This window comes from Aotus nancymaae, unplaced genomic scaffold, assembly GCF_030222135.1.
Source record: "Aotus nancymaae isolate 86718 unplaced genomic scaffold, 86718_ANA_hifiasm-v0.15.2.pri h1tg000006l, whole genome shotgun sequence".
Classification (NCBI taxonomy): Eukaryota; Metazoa; Chordata; class Mammalia; order Primates; family Aotidae; genus Aotus; species Aotus nancymaae.
The window spans coordinates 47,396,537-47,418,667 of NW_026988417.1; the positions used below are offsets into that span (position 1 = coordinate 47,396,537).

General features: G+C 41.8%; 1 long non-coding RNA gene and 1 other non-coding gene across 4 annotated transcripts in view; one reads left to right on the forward strand and one right to left on the reverse strand.

The window, feature by feature from the left end:
* The window catches only part of LOC110568146 (uncharacterized), a 24,729-nt gene extending 2,903 nt beyond the window's left edge, over positions 1 to 21,826 (forward strand). The window contains exons 2-3 of one of the 3 annotated variants that reach the window (XR_010338969.1): positions 5,871 to 5,984; positions 19,642 to 21,826. This is a non-coding gene — a long non-coding RNA (uncharacterized LOC110568146). Of the gene's footprint in view, positions 1 to 5,870; positions 5,985 to 14,129; positions 14,194 to 19,641 lie in introns of those variants that run through there. The other 2 variants (XR_010338968.1, XR_002478480.2) reach the window with 2 other exon arrangements.
* LOC135272066 (U6 spliceosomal RNA) lies at positions 20,382 to 20,485 on the reverse strand. Its single transcript, XR_010340180.1, has one exon. It is a non-coding gene; the product is annotated as a U6 spliceosomal RNA (small nuclear RNA).
* Positions 21,827 to 22,131: the final 305 nt, after the last annotated feature.

The window sequence follows — 22,131 nt, forward strand, 5'->3', positions numbered from 1 at the left end:
TCCTACCTTCATTTCTACTTGCCACCAAATAGTCCGTTAACTACCTTAAATAGCTAGAAGTCATCATATGTAATGTGCATCGGTTATGACCAATTGATATTTGCTGGGCAAATCTGATGTGTCCATGTATTGTTTTAGCACTTTCAAAAATAATAGAAAAAGAGATGAATCTTTTCCACAAAGGATTTATCACTTCCCAAAGAATTAGAATAAATACACATTGCCGTAGACGTCTATGGCCCTCGACAGAGCCTTTTTCGGACTTTGCTTCAGCATTCTACAGGGCCTTGGGATCATGACCTGTTCCGAAGTTGGTTATCACTGGCTAATGCTATGAAAACATGATTGATTTAAAAAGTGCCAAACCATCCATGGCAGGTTCCAGCTTGAATTCTTTCCACAGCCCTGCACTGACCTCAGGCAAGGTCTGAATTCATTAGCAGGTCTCTGCGTGATTCAGCTCCTGCCTGCCTCTCCAGTGCATCTATCTGAGGCCCTCCCAGGGCCTTCTGGAGTGACTCATGTTCTCTCCTTTCATGCTTTTATGTGCACTGGAGCGTCAGCCTGAATCAGCCTTCCTCTGCTTCTCCACCTCTCTCTTACTCATTCTTGAAGACTGAGCACTGGGGTCACTTGCTCTTGGAAGCTTTGCAGACTCAAGTTTAGTTTCTCACCTTCCGTGCTCCCATTGCTCTCTGCAGTGGATACCTGTTGTGCATATGTGTGTGCACATATATGTTATATATGTATCTATTATGCATATATATGTACATAAATGTAACATTCATAGCTAACATGCTTTAAATACTATGTGTCAGCTGTGCTTCTGGTCTCCCATGACCTTATTCTTTTTTTCCTCTTTAGAGATGGAATCTTCCTATGTTGCTCAGGCTGGAGTGCAGTGGCTATTCACAGGCTCAATCATGACACACTATAGCCTGGAACTCCTGGGCTAAATTAATCCTCCTACCTCAGCCTTCTGAGTAGCTGGAACTATAGATGTGCACCACTATGCCTGGCTCTCCTTCTTCCTTCCCCTCCCTCCCTTCTTCCCTCCCTCCTTCCTTCCCTCCTTTCCTTCTTTCCTTCTTTCCTTCCTTCCTTCCTTCTTTCCTTCCTTCCTTCCTTCCTCCCCTCCCCCCTTCCCTCCCCTCCCCTCCCCTTCCCTTCCCTTCCCTCTTCCCGTTCCCTTCCCTCTTCCCCCTCCCCTCTCACACCCCTCCCCTTCCCTCTCCCTCCCCTTCCTTCCCTTCCCTCCTTTTTTTTTTTGACAAGGTCTCTCTCTGTTGCCCAGGCTGGAATGCAGTGGTATAATCCTAGTTTACTGCAGCCTCAACCTCCAGGCTCAAGTAATCCTCCTGCCTCAGCCTCCCATGTAGCTGAGACTATAGGCATGCACCACCATACCAGCTAATTAAAAAAAATTTTTTTTTTTTGTAGAGACAGGGTTTTGTTATGTTGTCCAGGCTCTCATTATCTTTTAACTTCATCCTCACAGCATTCCCGTGAGTGGTGCTAATAACTTACTCAGTCATACAGCCAGGAAACGACAGTAGAATTTGAACCTGGGATCCAGAGTGATGAGCTTCAGAGCAATGTGGGCCTGCTGTCCCTTGGCTGTCCTCACACTATCGCAGCCACTGATGTCATTCATTGGCATCCTCTCTCGACTATGAGCTCCTTGACAGTCAGGGCAGTCAAGGACTGATCTTTTTCAGTAACTGGCACATTGTATGAACCCATGAATGGTAATGATGATGAATGAATTTAATGAGGCACAGAAGAAAAAGTGAATAATACATGGTCCTTTATTTCAAGAGGCTCACTATCTTTCTTTTCCCTCTCTCCCTCCCTACCTTGCTTCCCTTTTCCTTTTTTTGTTTCTGTTTTTTTTCTCAGATAGAAGCTTTTAACAGGAAACTTACATGTTAAAATTGCATTTAAAAATTTTATGTATTTATTTTTAATTTTACTTTAAGTTCTGGGATATATATGCTGAATGTGCAGATATGTTATATAGGTATACATGTGCCATGGTGATTTGCTGCACCTATCAAGCCGTCATCTAGGTTTTAAGCTCCGCATGCATTAGGTATTTGTCCTAATGCTCTCCCTCCCCTTTCCCCACACCCCCTTAACAGGCCCTGGTGTGTGACGTTCCCCTCCCTGTGTGGAAGGCATTGGCAAAGACTTCATGACTAATACATCAAAAGCAATTGCATCAAAAGTCATAATTGACAAATGGGACCTAATTAAACTAAAGAGCTTTTGCTCAGCAAAATAAACTATTATCCGAGTGAACAGGCAATCTACAGAATGGAAGAAAATTTTTGTAATCTATCCATCTGACAAAGATCTAATATCCAGACTCTACAAAGAACTTAAACAAATTTACAAGAAAAAAACAAACAATCCCATCAAAAAGTGGGTGAAGGATATGAACAGATAATTCTCAAAAGAAGACATTTATGTGGCCAATAAACATGAAAAAAAGCTCATCATCACTGGTCATTAGAGAAATGCAAATCAAAACCACAATGAGATACCATCTCATGCCAGTTATAATGGTGACCATTGGCTGGGCGCAGTGGCTCACACCTGTAATCCCAGAACTTTGGGAGGCTGAGGCGGATGGATCATGAGGTCAGGAGTCCAAGACCAGCCTGGCCAAGATGGTGAAACCCCGTCTCTACTAAAAATACAAAAGTTAGCCGAGCGCAGTGGCAGGCACCTGTAATCCCAGCTACTCAGGAGGCTGAGGCTTGAGAATTGCTTGAACCCAGGAGGCAGAGATTGCAGTGAGCCAAGATTATGCCATTGCACTCCAGCCAGGGCTATAGAGTGAGACTTTGTCTCAAAAAAAAAAAAAAAAAGATGGCCATATTTAAATCATTAAAAAGTCTGGAAACAACAGATGCTGGTGAGGATGCAGAGAAATAGGAACACTTTTACACTGTTGGTAGGAGTGTAAATTAGTTCAACCATTGTGGAAGACAGTGTGGCGATTCCTTAAGGATCTAGAACCAAAAATACCATTTGACTCAGCAAGCACATTACTGGGTATATACCCAAAGGATTATAAATCATTCTACTATAAAGACACATGCACACATATGTTTACTGCAGCACTATTTACAATAGCAAAGACTTGGAACCAACTCAAATGTCCATCAATGATAGACTAGATAAAGAAAATGTGGCACATATACACCATGGATTACTATGCAGCCATAGAAAAGAATGAGTTCATGTCCTTTGCAGGTACATGGGTGAAGCTGGAAACCATCATCCGCAGCAAATTAACACAGGAACGGAAAACCAAACACTGCATGTTCTCACTCATAAGTGGGAGCTGAACAGTTTCCTTTCTTTCTTAACAGACTCACTGCAGGGTCTTTTAAACAACCCTAGAAATACATACTATTATCCCAATATTATAAGTAGAAAAAATGAGGCACAGAAAAGATAAGTAACATGGCCAAGATCATAGCTGGGAGGTGGTATAGCCATGATTCAGACTGCAGTGGCCTGGTCCCAGAGCTCATGTTCTTAACTTCTATGATATGTTATGTCTCCAGCAGTCTCATTGGGCAGAGGACATGCATACATTGATGCATAACAAGAAATAGATACAGACACCTGGAGAGACCTGGACAAGCAGCTTGGTGGGGCAGGAGAGGGTGCTGTTCAGTGTGATTGGCTGAATAGCAAGCCCTAGTGGGGGAGCTATGGGGATGGATTAAAGACAAAATGAGACTGCTCACTGTGTAATTCCAGCACCTTGGGAGGCTGAGGCAGGAGGATCACTTGAGGCCAGCAGTTCAAGACCAGTCTGGGTAACACATGAGACCCTGTCTGTACAAAATACTAAAGAAATTTAAAAAATTACCCAGCTGTAGTGGCACACACCTGTAGTCCTAGCTGTTCAGGAGGCTGAGACAGGAGGATTGCTTGAACCTAGGAGGTTGAGGCTGCAGTGAGTCATGATCGCTCTACTGCACTCCAGCCTGGGTGACAGAGGGAGATCCTGTCTCTTAAATAAAAAAATGCAGGTGGAAATCTGATTGATGCCCCTAGGAGCCCACAACCACCTCTTCCTGCTCTGTAAAAGGGGCTCTGGCTGGGTTCCTGGTGCGGATAGGTTTCATGTGTGTGTCGGGGACATCTTGGGTGTTCATGGGATGGCAAGAGCAGCCCTCAGCATCCTGCCATTCTTTGTCTTATTCCAGCTCAACTTGCCATCTGTGTACGTCTATGACAGGCTCTGTGAATCACTCATTCCCCCTCTGAGGAATAAATTATGTCAAGTCTCACAAAAGCCGAGCACTTGGGTTTAAATGAGGTGTCACACAAAGATGGACCGTGGGTTCTACTTTCCCTTTTGAGCTGGCACGGCTTTTGCACGAGGCACCTTGCCAGTTCTGAGCTTGAGTTTTTGGGCCATCAACCCAGAGTTCTGGCTGCTTCAGCTTCATCTGGATTTGATGTTCAGAATGCCAGACTCAGCAAGAGGTGAAGCAGGCCCCAGCAATCATAATTTTGACACAAATAGAGAAAGTCTGAAGAATGAAGACGAGTGAACATTGATTTACGTGTGTCTCCAGTCTTCCTTGCATCAAGTCTATGCTTTATTATCATTTCTTTTTTTGAGATGGAATCTCACTCTGTCGTCCAGGCTGGAGTGCAGTGGCGCAATCTCGGCTCACTGCAACTTCTGCCTCCCGGGTTCAAGCAATTCTCCTGCCTCAGCCTCCCGAGTAGCTGGGACTACAGATGTGCACCACTGTGCCTGGCTTAATTTTTGTATTTTTAGTAGAGACAGGGGCTTCACCATATTGGCCAGGCTGGTCTCGAACTCCTGACCTCAGGTGATCTGCCCGCCTCAGCCTCCCAAAGGCTATCCTTTATTTTACTCACACCTGCTGATAACAGACATCCTGAAAGTAAATTTACTACTTTAATATTCCAGAACTGCTTTCTGTAGCCCATGATATGCAAAGCCTTTGAATGTAAAAAACAGAATGATCCTGGTGTAGCAGAGAGAATATGTGGTTAAGCAGAGGCCAGTGATACCCTGCGGCAGATTTGTTGACCCCGTCACAAGTGTGCATTGTCAGCTTCCTGTCCTGCTATCTGTCCGGAGCCTCTCTTTAGGTAGCAAACTTTGCACCTGGCTATGATGTGGGTGGGAGAAGAGCAATTTGATTTGCTGGTGAAAATGACTCACAGCAGGATGTAAATGCGAACCACGGATTTAGCTCCTTGCAGGGCATAATTCCATTTTAGACAAGAGGCTTAGTAATCAAAATCTAATAAGCTTAGTAATCAAGATCTTGATAGAATGTTGGGGGAAGACTCGCTTTCGCAGAGGAATTTTTGAAAATCCATTTGTTACCCTAGTCAGCCCACTTTGTCTGATTCACTTTTCTCAGCATTAGGGAAACAAGCGTCAGTATCCTGGCAGTCCACGTGGGGAGGGGCCTAAGCTGTAACTGCTCCAGGCAGTTCAATTTCAGCTTCCCTCTTCAGAGCGCCTCTCAGGGCATCTTTGCACTGTGTCCATGCTATTCCCTCCACCAGGCACCTACATGCTCTGCCATGGCAAGCCTATGCCTATTCTTTGGGTCCCACTGGGGATATCCCTAAAGCCTAGGAATTTAAGCAGGAACACACACTACCAGGGCTCCATTATGGCCCCACTCTATATCTGTATATAAATAATTGCTTGGCATAGTGCCTGGCACACAGGGAGTGTTGTTTAAGTATTCATAACCATTTTCTCCAGGAAAATTCTCCCTCTCTGGCCCCTGAGGCAGGAATCTCTCCTGTGCGCTGTATTTTGATGACCTCTTTATTTGCCTCTGTTCTAGGATGTGAGATACCTGAAGGCAGGGGCTGTCTTTCTCGCCTTCACTTCTGTGACTAGAAAACCACATTGAGGTTTTAATTTGAGTTATGTACTCTTTCAGCAGCCTGAATGAATGGTAAGCATTCTCCCTTCCCCATTCCAAGAAAGTCACCAAGTGTCCTTATGTTTAGGACTAATGATTTTGGCACTATAGGGATAAATGAAGAGTTCAGAAATAAAGCATGTGACAGGCATCTGGAATATCACTCCTACATAGAATTTTGTTGTAAAAGAGAAGCCCCAACCAAGAGAGGAAGAAATGGACCAACCCCGGAGGGAAGGTTCTGAAAGCTTTTGGAGAGACTGGGAGCAAGGCAGAGGTGTGCAGGTCCTGTAGTACAGCAGACCAGCACTTCCCTCCCACAGCTGGTGTGTGGCAGGACCTCATGGCAGAAAAGCTGCATGGTCCCCTGAGAGAGAAGGTTCCCCAAGCCTTTAACTTCCCAGCCGACAAAAGATCTGGGACTGGGCCACTGCTTTCAAGGGAGCACGTGGATTTTGACACTGAACACCTCAACCAGTTCAGTGTGACCAGAAGAGATCAGAGGATCTTCCAGAATGTTCTAGTTTGTGCCAGATCCCCTCACTTGACCCTAGGAAGAAGGGTTCCTGTCCCCGATCCCCACCAAATTCCAGAGATTGAACTTCCTGAGTGAAGGGGGACTCTGAACTTTATTTAGAGACACAAAAGAACACTGCCTTTCAGAAATCCTAGTGAAGTGAACTAAAATTCACATCTACAGCGTGTCCGTGGTCCTGGCTAAGGCAGGTCATGTGAAATACTTGGTGAATAAGTAAATAATGAAAGTACCTTCAAATTTCTCCAGTCTATTTTTATAATCCCATAGCAACATTTTTTATTTACCTACCTTGAATAAATGTTTTCCATGGCTATTTCCCGAGCATTTAAAGTGCAGACAAATGAGTTGTCTTTGAACAAGGATTCAAAAGACTTTTATGACTGCAAGCTAGCAACAAGCTGAATTTATATTGCACTAGTATACATCGTAGGTTGCTAACGTGACTAAGCCTTGCTCCTTTACACTTTGTCTATGAATAGATTGAAGTCGCCAATGAGAGCTTGCATCACAAAGCCCCACCTAATATGATAAAGCCTTGAAGACAAAAACTCAAAATCTTGCTTTGTATATTGGTATCTGTGTCATAAAGCTGCCTTATACCTACAATTTCTAGTCCCTGCTCAGAATGCAAGTTATTTGGACTATTATTTTATTTTTAGTCTCAATTACTTGTGGTTATTCATACAGGGATCACTTAAATGAATTAAATCTAGAGATAATTGAACAACATTCCTTTAGTCCTTAGTTTCGCTCATTCTCCTCTCTAGTCTTCAGACTTTTTCTCTAGGCTGCTACACGAGCCGCAGATTCAATGTATTATCTTCCCCTGCCTCCCAGAATCCTCAAGAATTCACCCTTGACTTCTTTCAATGTTCTTTTATCTAGGTTTTGTTGTGTTTGCTTTGCTTTTGCTTTCAATAGAGTTTTTTGTTTTGGAAAAGTCTTAGGGTCACAGAAATATCGAGCAAAAGGTACAGAGATATCCCATAATACCCTGTTCTAAAACATGCATAGCCTCCCCCATTATTGACGTATCTCACCAGAGCAGTACACTTGTGACAATGGATGGACCTACACTGACACATCATTTTTGCCCAGATTCCATAGTCTGCATTAGGGTTCACTCATAGTGTTGTACTTCTATGGTTTTGGACAAATGTGTGTCCACCATTGTAGAATCTTACAGAGTAGTTTCACTACCTTAAAAATCCTCTGTGCTCTCCTTGTTTATTTCTCTTTCCTCTGAACTCCTAGAAACCACTGATCTTTTTACTGTAGCCTTTTCCAGAATGTCATATAGTTGGAACTGTACAGCATGCAGCCTTTTGAGATTGACTTCTTTCATTTACCAATATGCATTTAAATTTCCTCCATGTCTTTTCATGGCTTGATAGTGCTTTTTTATTTTCTTTTAGTGCTGAATAATATTCTTTTGTCTGGTTGGACCACAGTTTATTTATCTGTCCACCTATTGAAGGACATCTTGGTTGCTTCCAGGTTTGGGCGGTTACAAATGAAACTGCTATAAACATCCATGTGCAGGTTTTTGTGTGAACATAAGTTTTCACTTTTTTGGGTAAATGCCAAAGAGCATGATTGCTGAATCATATGATAAGAGTATCATTAGCTTCCTAAAAAATCTCCAAACTGTTTTCCAAAGTGGTTGTACCATTTTGCATTTTCACAGCAATGAAAGAGACGTTATGTGGCTCCAAATCCTCACCAGCATTTGGTGTTGTCATTGTTCTAGATTTTGACCATTCTAATAGGTGCATAGTGATAGCTCATTTGTTCTTTTGATTTGCAATTTCCTGAAAACATATGAAGTTGAGCATCTTTGTGTATGTGTATATACACAAAGATTTGTGTATATATTTGTGTATATATTTGTACTTGCATACATGTACACACACAAAGATTTGTATATATATTGTATTTGTATATTTATATGCGTGTGTGTGTATATATATATGTGTATATATATATATCTCACAAGACCATCAGATCTTGTGAGACTTACTACCACGAGAACAGTATGGGGGAAACCACCCCCACAATTCTATATATATATATATATATACACACACACAGATGCCATCTATGTATCATCTTTAGTGAGGTATCTGTTAGGTTCTTTAGTCCATTTTTTACTTGGGTTGTTTTTTCCTTGTTAAGCTTTAAGAGTTCTTTGTATATTTTTAAGGTAGTCTTTCTTTCTTTTTTTTTTTTTTAAAGAGAAAGAGAGAGAGAGAATAGGAAGGAGGGAAAAGGAAGAGAAAGAGAGAGAGAGAACGGGGAGGAGGGAGAAGGAAAAGAAAGAGGGAGAGAGAATGGGAGTATTGCTTTCTTGCCCAGGCTAGAATGCAATTTAGTAATGGGTATTGAAAACCTCTTTTATACTGATAATTATACTTAATGATGTAGTCAGGAAGGAATAAGGGAAGAAGATAACAAACAAACAGCCAACCAATATTTAATTTAAACCTATGAAATGCTATGCGATTACTGAGGAGTGATTTACTTCCAATTATATAGTCACCTTTGGAATAGGTGTGAGGTGGTAATGTATGTTTTGTGTATTTGAAGTGGAGAGTTCTATAAATGTTTATTAAGTTTACTTGTTCCGGGTCTGAGTTCAAGTTCTGAATATCCTTGTTAATTTTCTATCTCGTTGATCTATAGAATCGTTAGCTCTTCTTGTTGCATTGATCCTTTTGCCATTATGTAATGTCATTCCTCGCCTGTTTTGATCTTTGTTGCTTTAAAGTCTACTTTATCAGAGGCGAGAATTGCATCTCCTGCTTTTTGTTTATTAGTTTATTTTTACTCTCTGTTTGATTGGTAAATCTTCCTCCTTCTCTCTGAGTCTTTGTGTATTGTTGCATGTAAGATGGGCCCGGATGCAGCATACCGATGGGTTTTGGCTTTTTATCCAATTAAAATATATATAAGTTTAATACCGGCGTTTGATGCTAGCTGGCTGTTTTGCCCATTAGTTGATGTAAATTTTTTATTGTGTTAAAGTTCTTTGCTTTTTGATATATTTTTGGAAAGGCTGATATTGGTTGTTCCTTTATATGTATAGTGCTTCTTTCAGAAGCTCTTGTAAAGCAGGCCTGGTGGTGGTGAACTCTCTAAGTACTTGTTTGTTCGCAAAAGATTTAATTTTTCCTTCGCTCATAAAGCTTAGTTTGGCTGGATAGGAAATTCTGGGTTGAAAGTTCTTTTCTTTAAGGATGTTAAATATTGGTCCCCACTCTTTTCTGGCTTGTAGGGTTTCTGCTGAGAGATCTGCTGTAAGTCTGATAGGTTTCCCTTTATGGGTAACCTGACCTTTCTCTCTGGCTGCCCTTAGTATTTTCTCCTTCATTTCAACCCTAATAAATCTGGCGATTATGTGCCTTGGGGTTGGTCTTCTTGAAGAATATCTTTGTGGTGTTCTCTGTATTACCTGGAGTTGAATATTACCATGCCTTGCCAGGTTGGGGAAATTTTCCTGAATGATATCCTGAAGAGTATTTTCCAACTTGGATTCATTCTCTTCATCACATTCAGGTACACCTATCAAACGTAGATTAGGTCTTTTCACATAGTCCCATATTTCCTGGAGACTTTGCTCATTCATTTTCATCCTTTTTTCTGCATTCTTGTCTTCTCGTTTCATTTCACTGAGCTGGTCCTCGACTTCTGATATCCTTCCTTCTGCTTGATCAATTCAACTGTTTAAACTTGTGCATGCTTCGCGAAGTTCTCGTGTTGTGTTTTTCAGCTCCATCAATTCACTTATATTCTTCTCTAAATTGTCCATTCTCGTTAACATTTCAACCTTTTTTCAAGGTTCTTAGTTTCTTTGCATTGGGTTAGAACAAGTTCTTTTAATTCACAGAAGTTTCTTATCACCCACGTTTTGAAACCTGCTTCTGTTATTGGAACACACGTGTAATCTATTAAGCCTTGTTCCGTTACTGATGAGGAATTGCAATCCCCTGTAGAGGGAGAGGCATTCTGATTTTGAGTATTCTCTACCTTTTTACGCTGGTTTCTTCCCTTCATTATATATTTGTCCGTCTGTCGTCTTTATAATTACCGACTTTCTAACTGGGTCTCTGACGTCCAACTTGTTGATTCCCTGCGCCGAAATCTGAGCAATCCACTGAGCCGGCCAAAACAGCGGTGTTAAGATTGATGGTGCTTTTCTGCCCGGAATCTCCGGACTCTGCACCAAGAACTGGCGTGCTAAGGCACCAGCAAAACCGCCACGCCGGCCACAAGAGTCGCCCTGGCGACCCGTGGAGCTCCTCTACTGGGAATCTCCTGGTCCGTGAGCAACTAATATTCGTCTGAAAGTGTGGCGTCCTCTCGTTCTTTGCGCTTTCACTGGGAGGTACGTGCCCGAGCTGCTAATCATCAGCCATCTTGGATCTCTCTCTAAGGTAGTCTTTCATCAGATTGTCTTGCAAATATTTTCTCCTAGTCTGTGGCTTGTGTTTTCATTTTCCTGACAGTGTCTTTGAAGAATAGATTTTTTTTTTTTTTTTTGGAGACAGAGTCTCGCTCTGTTTCCAGGCTGGAGTGCAGTGGCGCGATCTTGGCTCACTATAACCTCTAATTCCCTGGTTCAAATGAATCTCGTGCCTCAGCCTCCTGGTAGCTGGGATTATAGGCATTTGCCACCACACTCAGCTGTTTTTCTTTTCTTTGTATTTTATAGTAGAGATGGGGTTTCACCATCTTTGGCCAGCATAGTCTTGATGTCCTGACCTTATGATTCGCCCACCTTGGCCTCCCAAGGTGCTGGGATTACCCAAAGTGAGGCACCTTGCCTGGCCAGGTTTTTGTTGTTGTTGTTAAGGATAAAGTCCTGTTCTGTCACCTAGGGTGGAGTGCAGTGGTGAGATTATATAGCTCACCATAGCATTGAATTCCTGGGCTCAAGTGATCCTCCCACCTGGACCTTCCTTCCAAAGTGCTAGAATTACAGGCAGGCGTGAGTCAGTGTGCTTGGCCTTGACATTTTAAATTTTAATGAAGTTTGATTTATCAATTTTTTAATAGTTCATGCCTTTGGTGTTGTGGATTTATTTTCTTTATCTTGTAACTATCAGAAGGATATTTCAAAGATAGGTAATAACTGGAAAAGTAGAAACAAGCTAAACAACACCATGATTAAGCAATCAGGCAAATCCTGAAGGTGAGACATTCCACTGGATAACTGTCCTGGACACTTAGCAAATCAGCGTCATAGAAACAGAGAGTCTTATAGAGTTAAAGCAATTTAAGTGACCCAACCATCAGATGTATTATAACATGTGATCCTAGATTAGATTCCAGTTTATGTAGATTTAAATAGCTACAAAAATGATTTTGGGAAACATTTTGGAAATTGGAATATGGCTTGGGTCTTAAACGATATTAAAACTCATTAAGATTATTACTATGGCTTGTTAGGCATGATAGTGTTGATTTTGGTTATGGAGGCTGTTCTTATTTTTTAGAGCTGCTTACTAAAGTATTTAGGGATGAAATGTCATGATGTCTGTAGTTTACAGTGTTTCCGCATAAAAAAATAAAGCAAATGTAAAGGAATAAAATTTGGAAGAACAGAATTATTTTACCCATTAGATCCTCATTGGCTGACCCAACCAAACCAATGCCTGCTTTTCTCCAGTATACGAGTAAAGAGAGCACTTGGATGGGGAAAAGGCATGGAATCTGGATTCTATCTTTCCCTTTGCTAGCTGTGCAATTGTGGGCAAAGTAATTCTCCTGTCTGTGTCTCAGTTTCTTCAACCATAAGATAGGTATATTAGTTGTAGTAGTCCATTTTCATGCTGCTGATAAAGACATACCTGAGACTGAGTAATTTATAAAGAAAAAGAGGTTTAATGGACTCACAGTTCCACATGGATGGGGGAGCCTCACAATCACGGTTGAAGGTGAAAGGCACATCTTTCATGGCAGCAGGCAAGAGGAACTTGTGCAGGGAAACTCCCCCTTATAAAACCATCAGATCTTGTGAGACTTACTCCCACGAGAAAGTATGGGGGAAACCATCCCCACAATTCAATTATCCCCAACCTGGTCCCTCCCACAATATGTGGGAATTATGGGAGCTACAATTCCAGATGAGATTTGGGTGGGGACCCAGAAAAATCATCTCATTAGTAGACCTGCCACACAGGATAATTGTGAGGATAAATGAGTTAATATACACAAGGCCATTGAATCAGTTCCTGGCACATAGTAACACATAAGGCTTACCTATTATCATTGTTTTTGTTTTAATTATTCAGGTATATGATCCTAGCATGTGCTGGGTTGACATAGACTGATACAATCAGTGCAGCTTCTTGGGTTTTCTGGTACATTGCTAGTAGCCATGTGAACTCCATATTTTTTGGGACCCATTTTTGAGTTTTCTCTTACACTACATTGAGAACTGTTTGACTCCATGTTTTAGGGGCTGGTGAAGAGTGGTGAAACCTAAAGACATTTTCTCTTATTAGTTGTAATGGGACTTTTGGCTTAGTGCTCCATTATAAATCTAAAGTTTTACGTGTAGTTAGATAATAGGTAATTGAAGACACCTCTAGGTCTAGAATTTTCTGACAGAAGATTTAACATCTTCATTAGGAATATTAGACTAGAATTCATCTTTTCCTTTAAAAAATTAGCAGATACAAAATAAGATGCCTTTATAAATATATCCCTTCAAGCAAATCTGACACATGATGATTTAGGACTAAAATTTATCTTTGTCACCAACAAAATAGAAAGAGGGTAAATATGGTTTTATAACTGTGTCTCAGGTTTTTAGTTGGAGCAATGCTGTACTTTAATTAAGATTACAAATGACTTTATTTCTTAGTGTTCTATGTCATTTTTCAATTTTAGATTTTTATTACAGATTAAGAATATTTTTTCTATTCCTTTCTTTCACTTATATGAGCACAGGGAGTTCTTTGATCTCTAGAAGCTACCAGGTCTGTTTGGCCTGTTACAACAGCACATTTATTATCGATTGATTTTAGAGTAAACTGAAATTTTCAAGATTTGGTGGGTGTGTATTAGAGACAATTCTAAATGACTGAGTTAAAATTTGCAGTCATAAAAAGTTATGAGAAACATTTATTTTGTAAGGTCTGCAGTACCAAAGTAACAGAAATTAGAACATTATTTGTTATAATTCTACTACATTATAATTTCTTTTTTTCTTTTTTTTTTTCCTGAAATGGAGTCTTGTAATGTTGCCCAGGCTGGAGTACAGTGGTGTGGTCTCGGCTCACTGCAACCTCTGCGTCCTGGGTTCAAGCGATTCTCCTGCCTCAGCCTCTTGAGTAGCTGGAATTACAGGCTCCCGCCACCATGCCAGGCTCATTTTTTGCATTTTTAGTTGAGACGGGGTTTCACTATGTTGACCAGGCTGGTCCTGAATTTCTGACCTTGTGATCCACCTGCCTCAACCTCCCAAAATGCTGGGATTACGGGCGTGAGCTGTCGCGCCTGGCTTCTATGATAATTTCATAAAAGCAAAACATTATTTAAAATAACATAAATAATTTTTAAAATCTGACATTTAATGCAAGTACTGTGCTGAAGTGCTTTACATGAGATGTCTCATCCACTCTCACACCACCCAGGGCCTGCTCATGCTTTCGTTTGTCTTGAGAGAACTGAAATGGACAGGACAAATGACCGGCTCAATAAGCCGCTCACTGCGGCTGTGATAAGGTGAGGTTGTGATTTAGAATCATTGATGACTTCTTCATCCAGCCAATATTTATTGAGCATTTATTAGGCACCAGACTCTGTTCTAGGTGTGGGGATAGTAATGTGAATAAAACATCAAAATCTTTGCTGTGAATATTATGAAATACTGACACACAGTTGAAGTTAGCAGTAGAATTGGTAAATACTTTTCCCATGATTAGGCAGCATTCTAGCCCCTCTACTTAGAAATTTAGCCCTACAGACTGATTTGTTTTTCCAGAAGAAACAAATGTCCCAAAACTGATCATAAGTGCCTGGAGAGTAGAAGTTTGGCTCTAAATCTGGACTTGTCCAGAAAAAAAAAAGCATGGTGGCTTATGCCTGGAGTCCCAGCTACTGGGAAGGCTGAGGCAGGAGTATTGCTTGAGTATTGCTGAGCCCAGGAGTTTGAGGATGCAATGAGTTATGATTGCACCACTGTACTCCAGCCTGGTGACAGAGTAAGACCCTGTCTCAAATAAAAAACAAAATTAAACCAAAAACCCCACACTCTCTTGGAATCAGCTATTTCCTTAACCTTCCTCAACACACACACACACACACACACACACACACACACACACACACTCACTCTCTCTCTCTCTCTCTCTCTCTCTCTCTCACACACTTCTTGATATCTTTTCAAAGCATCATTTATCCTAGGCAAACTTTATAAACATGGGTCCATACCTTTTACAATTCAGGATCACCAGCCTGGCTGGACTATTTTGTTGTTGTTGCCACACAACGGAACACCACAGTGCATTCCATAATAAAATAACCTAAATTTGCTAGTGGAGACTGTAGTTCATTAGGTAAGGCTTGTACTCCTTTAGCAACCAAATTGCTCTCTTACCTCAGTGAATGACAGTCTCTGCAATGGCCTAACGTACTTGGGCAGCCCAGAGCAAGCATGCAGAGGCACCCTCGTCTCCTTACATCACAGCCATGGGTACTTCCAACCCACAATTCATGGGTTGGATGAACAGGGTTGCTATTTATGAAGTTACACAGGCAAGTAGTTGAATAAGGAATTTTAAAACAGTTAAGATTTCTCTTTAGTTTCTGTATCTACATAAACTTTCTATAATTTGAAATATAGCACTAGCTTTTCATAATTGAAAAGTATGGGGATAAACAAATGAAATACCTTCAGCAGTAACCATGGATATATAAAATCAAAACAATTACTATTATCATACTGCATATTTATACTGAATTCATTCCTTATTTTAATTTTCAAACCCAGTGACACTTGATCTTTATATTTGTGTCCTATTTTATTTGATTTTATTTTTTTGAGAAAGAGTCTCTCTCTGTTGCCCAGGCTGGAGTGCAGTGTCACAGTCTTGGTTGGATGCAACCTCTGCCTCCCAGGTTTAAGCAATTCTTGCATCTCCCCCTCTGGAGTAGCTGGGATTACAGGCATGTGCCACCACACGTGGCTGCTTTTTGTATTTTAGTAGAGACGGGGTTTCACCATGTTGACCAGGCTGGTCTCAAAATCCTGACCTCAGGTGATCCACCCATCTCCACCTCCCAAAATGCTGGAATTACAGGCATGAACCACTGTACCCGGCCATTGTGCCCTATTTTAAAGTCCTTATGCATGCATATTGCATTATAGAAAGTGAAAAAAAAATTTTTTTTTGAGATAGAGTCTTACTCTATTGTCCAGGCTGAAGTGAGTGGCATGATCTTGGCTCACTGCAACCTTTGCCCCTGGATTCAAGTGATTCTCCTGCCTCAGCCTCCTGAGGAGCTGGGATTACAGGGGCACGTCACCACATCTGGCTAATTTTTGTATTTTTAGTAGTAGAGATGGGACTTCACCATGTTGGCCAGGCTGGTCTTAAACTCCTGACTTCAAGTGATCCACCCACCTAGGCCTACCAGAGTGCTGGGATAACCGGCATGCGCTATCATGCCTGGCCTAGAAAGTGAAAGAATATTGAAATAAGATTTCCCTCTCCTGTGAGATACTGAGATTAGCACTAATTTCTTCTACCATTCATTGAAAATAGGCTGCAATATGTTTCATAATAATGTAGAATTTAAAAAATGCCCAGGACATTTGAGCTATGTATAAATAGTATAGCACAGATATCATTAGGATACTATAGTTTATGTTTATAAAGAGACCTATCTAGTTCTCTTGAATTTCATGAAAATAAGCAGAGAGACTTAGCTAGCTACAGCACATGAACTTAGACTGATGGGAAATTTTAGTGCAAGGTATCAACTCATGACAGGTACAGTGAAAGCTGATGAAGCCCTTATTTTACATCATTTAGAGAAATGATTTCTGTTTTCTTGAACACCTCATCTTCTTACTGCCTCCCTGTAATCTTGGCTATGACATAGACATGTGTGTTATGTTTTTGCTTTTTATTAGTGAAGGGTTTCTTTTTCCTCTTTCTTGACACTAGAGACAATTTGATGACAAGCTGAAAACAGCCCATTGGATGCATAAAATATTTGGACTGAAAATAAACAGGAGTTACAGCTCTGGTTCTGACCTGCCTAGATTTTTGTTATAGGACAAATTATTCAACCCTTCTGTTTTGTCATCTGTATTAAGGAGAGCAGTTGACTGAATTAATTTTAAAGTTTTACCCCTCACTGTATAACACTACAGTTTCAATACAGCTTTAGCTCTGATAACTAAGAAACAAAATGGTAATCATAATAATATAACTATTAGATATTTGGTGATGCCACATTCATAAAGCAAAAATGTAACTTTAGTTCCTTTAGTAGTCCAATTGCCCATTTTGCTGTGGAATAAAATGCCTACTCTTAATTATTCCTTTCATTGGAAGGAGTATCCATAACTGTGACATACTTGGCAGCTCTCTGCCTTTTTCGCTCTTCTTTTTTTTTGGTGGGGGGGAATATGTAGTGACCTGTCTAATTGGTGAGTGCAGAGGAGAAACTGGATAGAATGACCAGCCCTTTCCTCTCAGTTCCTCTTGAGAGCTGTTGACCTGCAGATAAAATGTGTCCTCTTGAGTCCTCCTGGGAGCTGGGGACCTGTAGAAAAGATGTGTCTGCTTTGACTCCTCCGGGCTGTAGGTTTACAGGGTCAGGGCCCTTGCTGGGGAGATCTGTGGCCATCCATAGGCAAGCTTTCTAGTTCTGGGGTTTAGTGTTAGGAAAACCAGTTGGCTCTTAAATCTAAGCCACATTCTGCAATATCAGCTTTCTTAGTAGTAAACATGATATTTTGATTTCCATGCATCTTATTTTTTGGACCTATTTCCCAGGTGGCTCAGAATGTGGATGTGATGCTATTTTGGGAGTTCCCTGAAGTCCCAACGAACAGTACTACGTTGTATGAATAAATGACTTTGGCCATGAACTTTCTGCTTAGATTCACGCAGGTCTTCTCTCAGTTTCGATTGTCTCTGGTAAAAAACTTGACAACATCACTGCAAACTCTGGTGTTCAGGATGCTAGAGATCGTCATCTTAGACAACAGTAACGTGGCAGCATGTCACTCATGGTTATACAAAGGAAGCCAGATATTTAAACAATCACCGTGAGCCATAAAATATCGCATCCAATTTGTTACAGGGCTCAATCAAGACGGGAAGGAAGAGGTTCTTATTTTATCAACCTGAACACTGGCTGAAAGTAGAAGAACCAATCCACTTTATAATAATTTGTTTTCTCTCTTGAATCCAGAAAGAAGAAGGGTTGAGGACACAGAAGGCACATAGTTTAATAAATATTTGAGGGCTGAGTATGGTACCCAGACTTCTCTAGGTGCTGTGGGACACGGCAGTGGATCAAGAAGACAAAAATCTGTATCCTCAAGGAGCTTGTATTTTAGTGGAAGGAGATATGCATTAATCAAAACAAATAAGTAAATAAAGTAAATAAACAAATAAAGTAAGTAAATATGATAATGCAGTGTAGTGACACCGTGTTGGAGCCAGACAGCTTGGGGTCAAAGTCTGGCTCCATCACTTACAAACTGTATGAACTTTGAGGAAGTTCTTAACCTCTCTGTGCCTTGGTTTCCTCATCAGTAAAATTGGTTTAATAAAAACTTTTTTTTTTTTTTTTTTTTTTTTTTTTTTTTTTTTGAGACGGAGTTTCGCTCTTGATACCCAGGCTGGAGCGCAATGGCGCGATCTCGGCTCACCGCAATCTCCGCCTCCTGGGTTCAGGCAATTCTCCTGCCTCAGCCTCCTGAGTAGCTGGGATTACAGGCACGCGCCACCGTGCCCAGCTAATTTTTTTTTTTTGTATTAGTAGAGACGGGGTTTCACCATGTTGACCAGGATGGTCTCGATCTCTTGACCTCGTGATCCACCCGCCTCGGCCTCCCAAAGTGCTGGGATTACAGGCTTGAGCCACCGCGCCCGGCCAATAAAAACTTTTGAGGTTTGTCATGAGGATTACATTTAATTAGTGTTAAACACTTAGACCTGTGCTCAGCACACTTTAAGCACTACCTAAGTACTTGCTGTTACTATATTAAATGGTACAAGTAGAAGAAAGGGATACAGCAGTGTTGGATGGGTTTGTAGTTTTAAATGGGTTGTTAGAAAAAAAAAATCCCAAACAAGATCTTGATGAAAAGCTGGCTTCTAAGTAAAGATCTGAAGGAGCTGAGGGAGTCAGCCACTCAGATATTTGGTGGAAACCGTGCCAGGCAGAAGGAATGGCAAGTGTAAAGGCCTTGAGGTTGGCAGATGCCTCTGTTCTAGGACTGGCAGGTGTGGAGTGTGGCTGTGGGAGAGAATGCAATAGAGAGGGATGGTAGATTGGGACTCCTTAGAAGTAGAACCTAAGACAGGAAATCAAATGTCATTGATTTCCGGAGGATGTGCTCTCAGGAAAAAGCGAGGGAAGAAAGGAGGAGAGAGCAGAAGAGCTAAGTAGGGATGTGGCCCTGGCAGGTACAACCTGGCCCCACAGGGAGCACTGGAGCATGAACTGCACCACAGTGAGCTCCCCCTTGAGACAAGTGGCTTGGCTTCTTGTTTCTTCAAATCAGCCAGTCACTGGCAGGCGACCGTTGGGGAGATGGCTCCCATTGGCCAAGGGCAGTTCTCATGAGCAGGGGCAGTTGTGAGTCGCTGCAGCAGCTGGAGGTGGCCTGGGGAAGGGGATTGGGCAGTTCGCAGCAGTGCCCACTACAGGAGCGTCACAGAAGATGAAGCTGCTTCTTCTAGGGACTTGTAGACATTTCAAGTTGTGGTTCCAGAAGATTCGAATCTGAATTTAATGAGTCCATCTGGCTACATTCCAGGAAGAGAATCTTAGTCATGATGAGGGCTGGAGGCTTTTCAGTCTGTACTTGTGCTTCTGAAAAATGTTAAAAACTACACAATGGGAGCATGTTGGTCCCCCTATAGCTTGCTAGCATCTGACTTTTTTTTTTTTTTCCAGACAGGGTCTCATTCCGTTGCTCAGGCTGGAGTGCAGTGGTGCCATCCATTGCAGCTGTTACCTGCCAGCAAACTCTGCCTCCCAGATTCAACTGATTCTCCTGTCTCAGTATCCCAAGTAGCTGGGATTAAGGTGCAGGCCACCATGCCTGGCTAAATTTTATATTTTTAGTAGAGACAGCATTTTACCATGTTGTGAAGGCTGGTGTTGAACTCTTGACCTCAGGTGATCCACCTGCCTCGGCCTCCCAAAGTACTGGGATTACAGGCGTGAGCCACCGCGCTTGGCCGAGAGATCCTGTTTTCAAGGGCAGTATATAGCCAGAAATGTATAAACATAGATTGGACATGGTAATTTCTGTTCACAAAGGTCACATGTGCAGGTACATAAATTAGCAGCATGTATCTAGAGTTATGATCAAACTGTTTTTAAGATGCAGAAATGTAAAATCACATCTTGAAAATACGATGAAAATATGAAGAGCTGGTCTACACATGTCAAAAATCATATGTTGCTTATAAAAGAGATGAATGACAGCTACAGGATTCAAGTACAATATGATCTCAAGAAATTAACACTGATCAAAGAGAATGAGAATATTTTTACATTTCACTGAAAATTCATTGACTACTAGAATGTAAAAATCTGGTAAGGAACTCAGGGAGAAAATTACAAAATCTGAAACCAATTACCTAGTATTTCTCATTACCTAAACAACAGCATGATGTTAAAAGAAAGCTGAAAATATGGAACGCGTCATGAATTTGTGCATCATCCTGTGTGGGGGCCATGCTGATGTTCTCTGTATCATCCCAATTTTGTTACATCGGTGGCCGAAGCACATGCTTTGTGTGAAATTTGAGATCAGATCAGGAATGAAGCAGCAGCCTTTGCACTTTGAAGGCCATCATTGGTAGGGGTGGTTAACAGTGCCTGTGGGGGCGGGGCGCAGTGGCTCACGCCTGTAAGCTCAGCACTTTGGGAGGCCATGGCGTCCCCAGTCCCCGCTACTGCAGAGGCTGATGCACGAGAATCGCTTCAGGGAGGCGCAGGTTGCAGTGAGTCAAGATCACGCCATTGCCCTCCAGCCTGGGTGACAAGAGGGAAACTATGTCTCAAAACAACAACAACAAAAAAAACCACAAAATACAGTGCCTGTAGGTGCCATCTTGTCCTTTTTCCCACTCAGTGTCCAGCTCTTCTTCCTGATTGCTGGCCCTACTGCCCAGCTATGAGTCAGGCCCGCCATAAGATGCTCTGCTGTGAGCTCACAGAGGTGGAAGCCACAAAGAGCTGGAAGTCCTCCACAGACTTCTGTGCCAGCGCCTTCACGGTTGCTCTCCAGCAGTCAGTGCACCTCACATCCAGCAAGCTTCGACTTGTTCACTTTTTCCAGGCTCGATTAGTGACTTTTCTCTGGCGCTTTTCAGACCATTCACCCTCGGCTTTTCCCCAGATTGTGGAAAGTCTAACTCCATAATAAATAACGTACCCCACAGTGCTCATAATGGTCTTGCTTCTCTGATTGAACTCTACTGGTACAGGAGGGAACTATAATTGCCTTCATCTTATTACGTTTCCAGGAACACTTTATCATTTCTTACAGGTTGCCACACCAGACATCTTCTTGGCTGGCTGTCCTTGAATAGAATCAATATATATCAATATAATCAATGTAGCCCTGAATATAATGTATTAGTCAATTCTCACACTGCTATAAAGAAATACCTGAGACTAGGTAATTTATAAAGAAAAAAGGTTTAATTGGCTCATGGTTCTGCATGGCTTGGGATGCCTCAGGAAAATTACAATCATGGTGGAAGGCGAAGTGGAAGCCAACACATCCTCATGGCTGGAGCAGGAGGAAAAGAGTGAGGCGGAAAGGGCTACATGCTTTTAAACAACCAGAAATTGGGAGAACTCATGATCACAAGAACAGCAGGGGAAGCTGCCCCATGATCCAATCACCTCCCACTAGCCCCTCCTCTAACATTGGGGATTACAATTACACATGAGATTTGGGTGGTGACACAAATCCAAACCATATTAATAACATCCTTGAATTTCTGGTAGAGAGGGCACGAAGAACTCTTTTCAGAAGAACCTTAATCTATCTATCTGAATATCCTTTTCAGTGAGACATACAGCTAGACATACAATGGGAGGCAAACCATGACCTTATAAATATTTTTCTATAGGTAATACACTAGTCTGGCTCAAAAATCAGAGCTAGGCCGGGCGCAGGGGCTCACGCCTGCAATCCCAGTACTGTGGGGGGCTGAGGCGGGTGGATCACTTGAGCTCAGGAGTTCAAGACCAGCCTGGCCAACATGGTGAAACCCTGTCTCTACTAAAAATACAAAAATTAACCAGATGTGATGGAGTGCACCTGTAATCCCAGCTTCCCAGCTACTCAGGAAGTTGAGGTTGCTTGAACCCAGGAAGCCGAGGTTGTAGTGAGCAGAGATTGTACCACTGCACTCCAGCCTA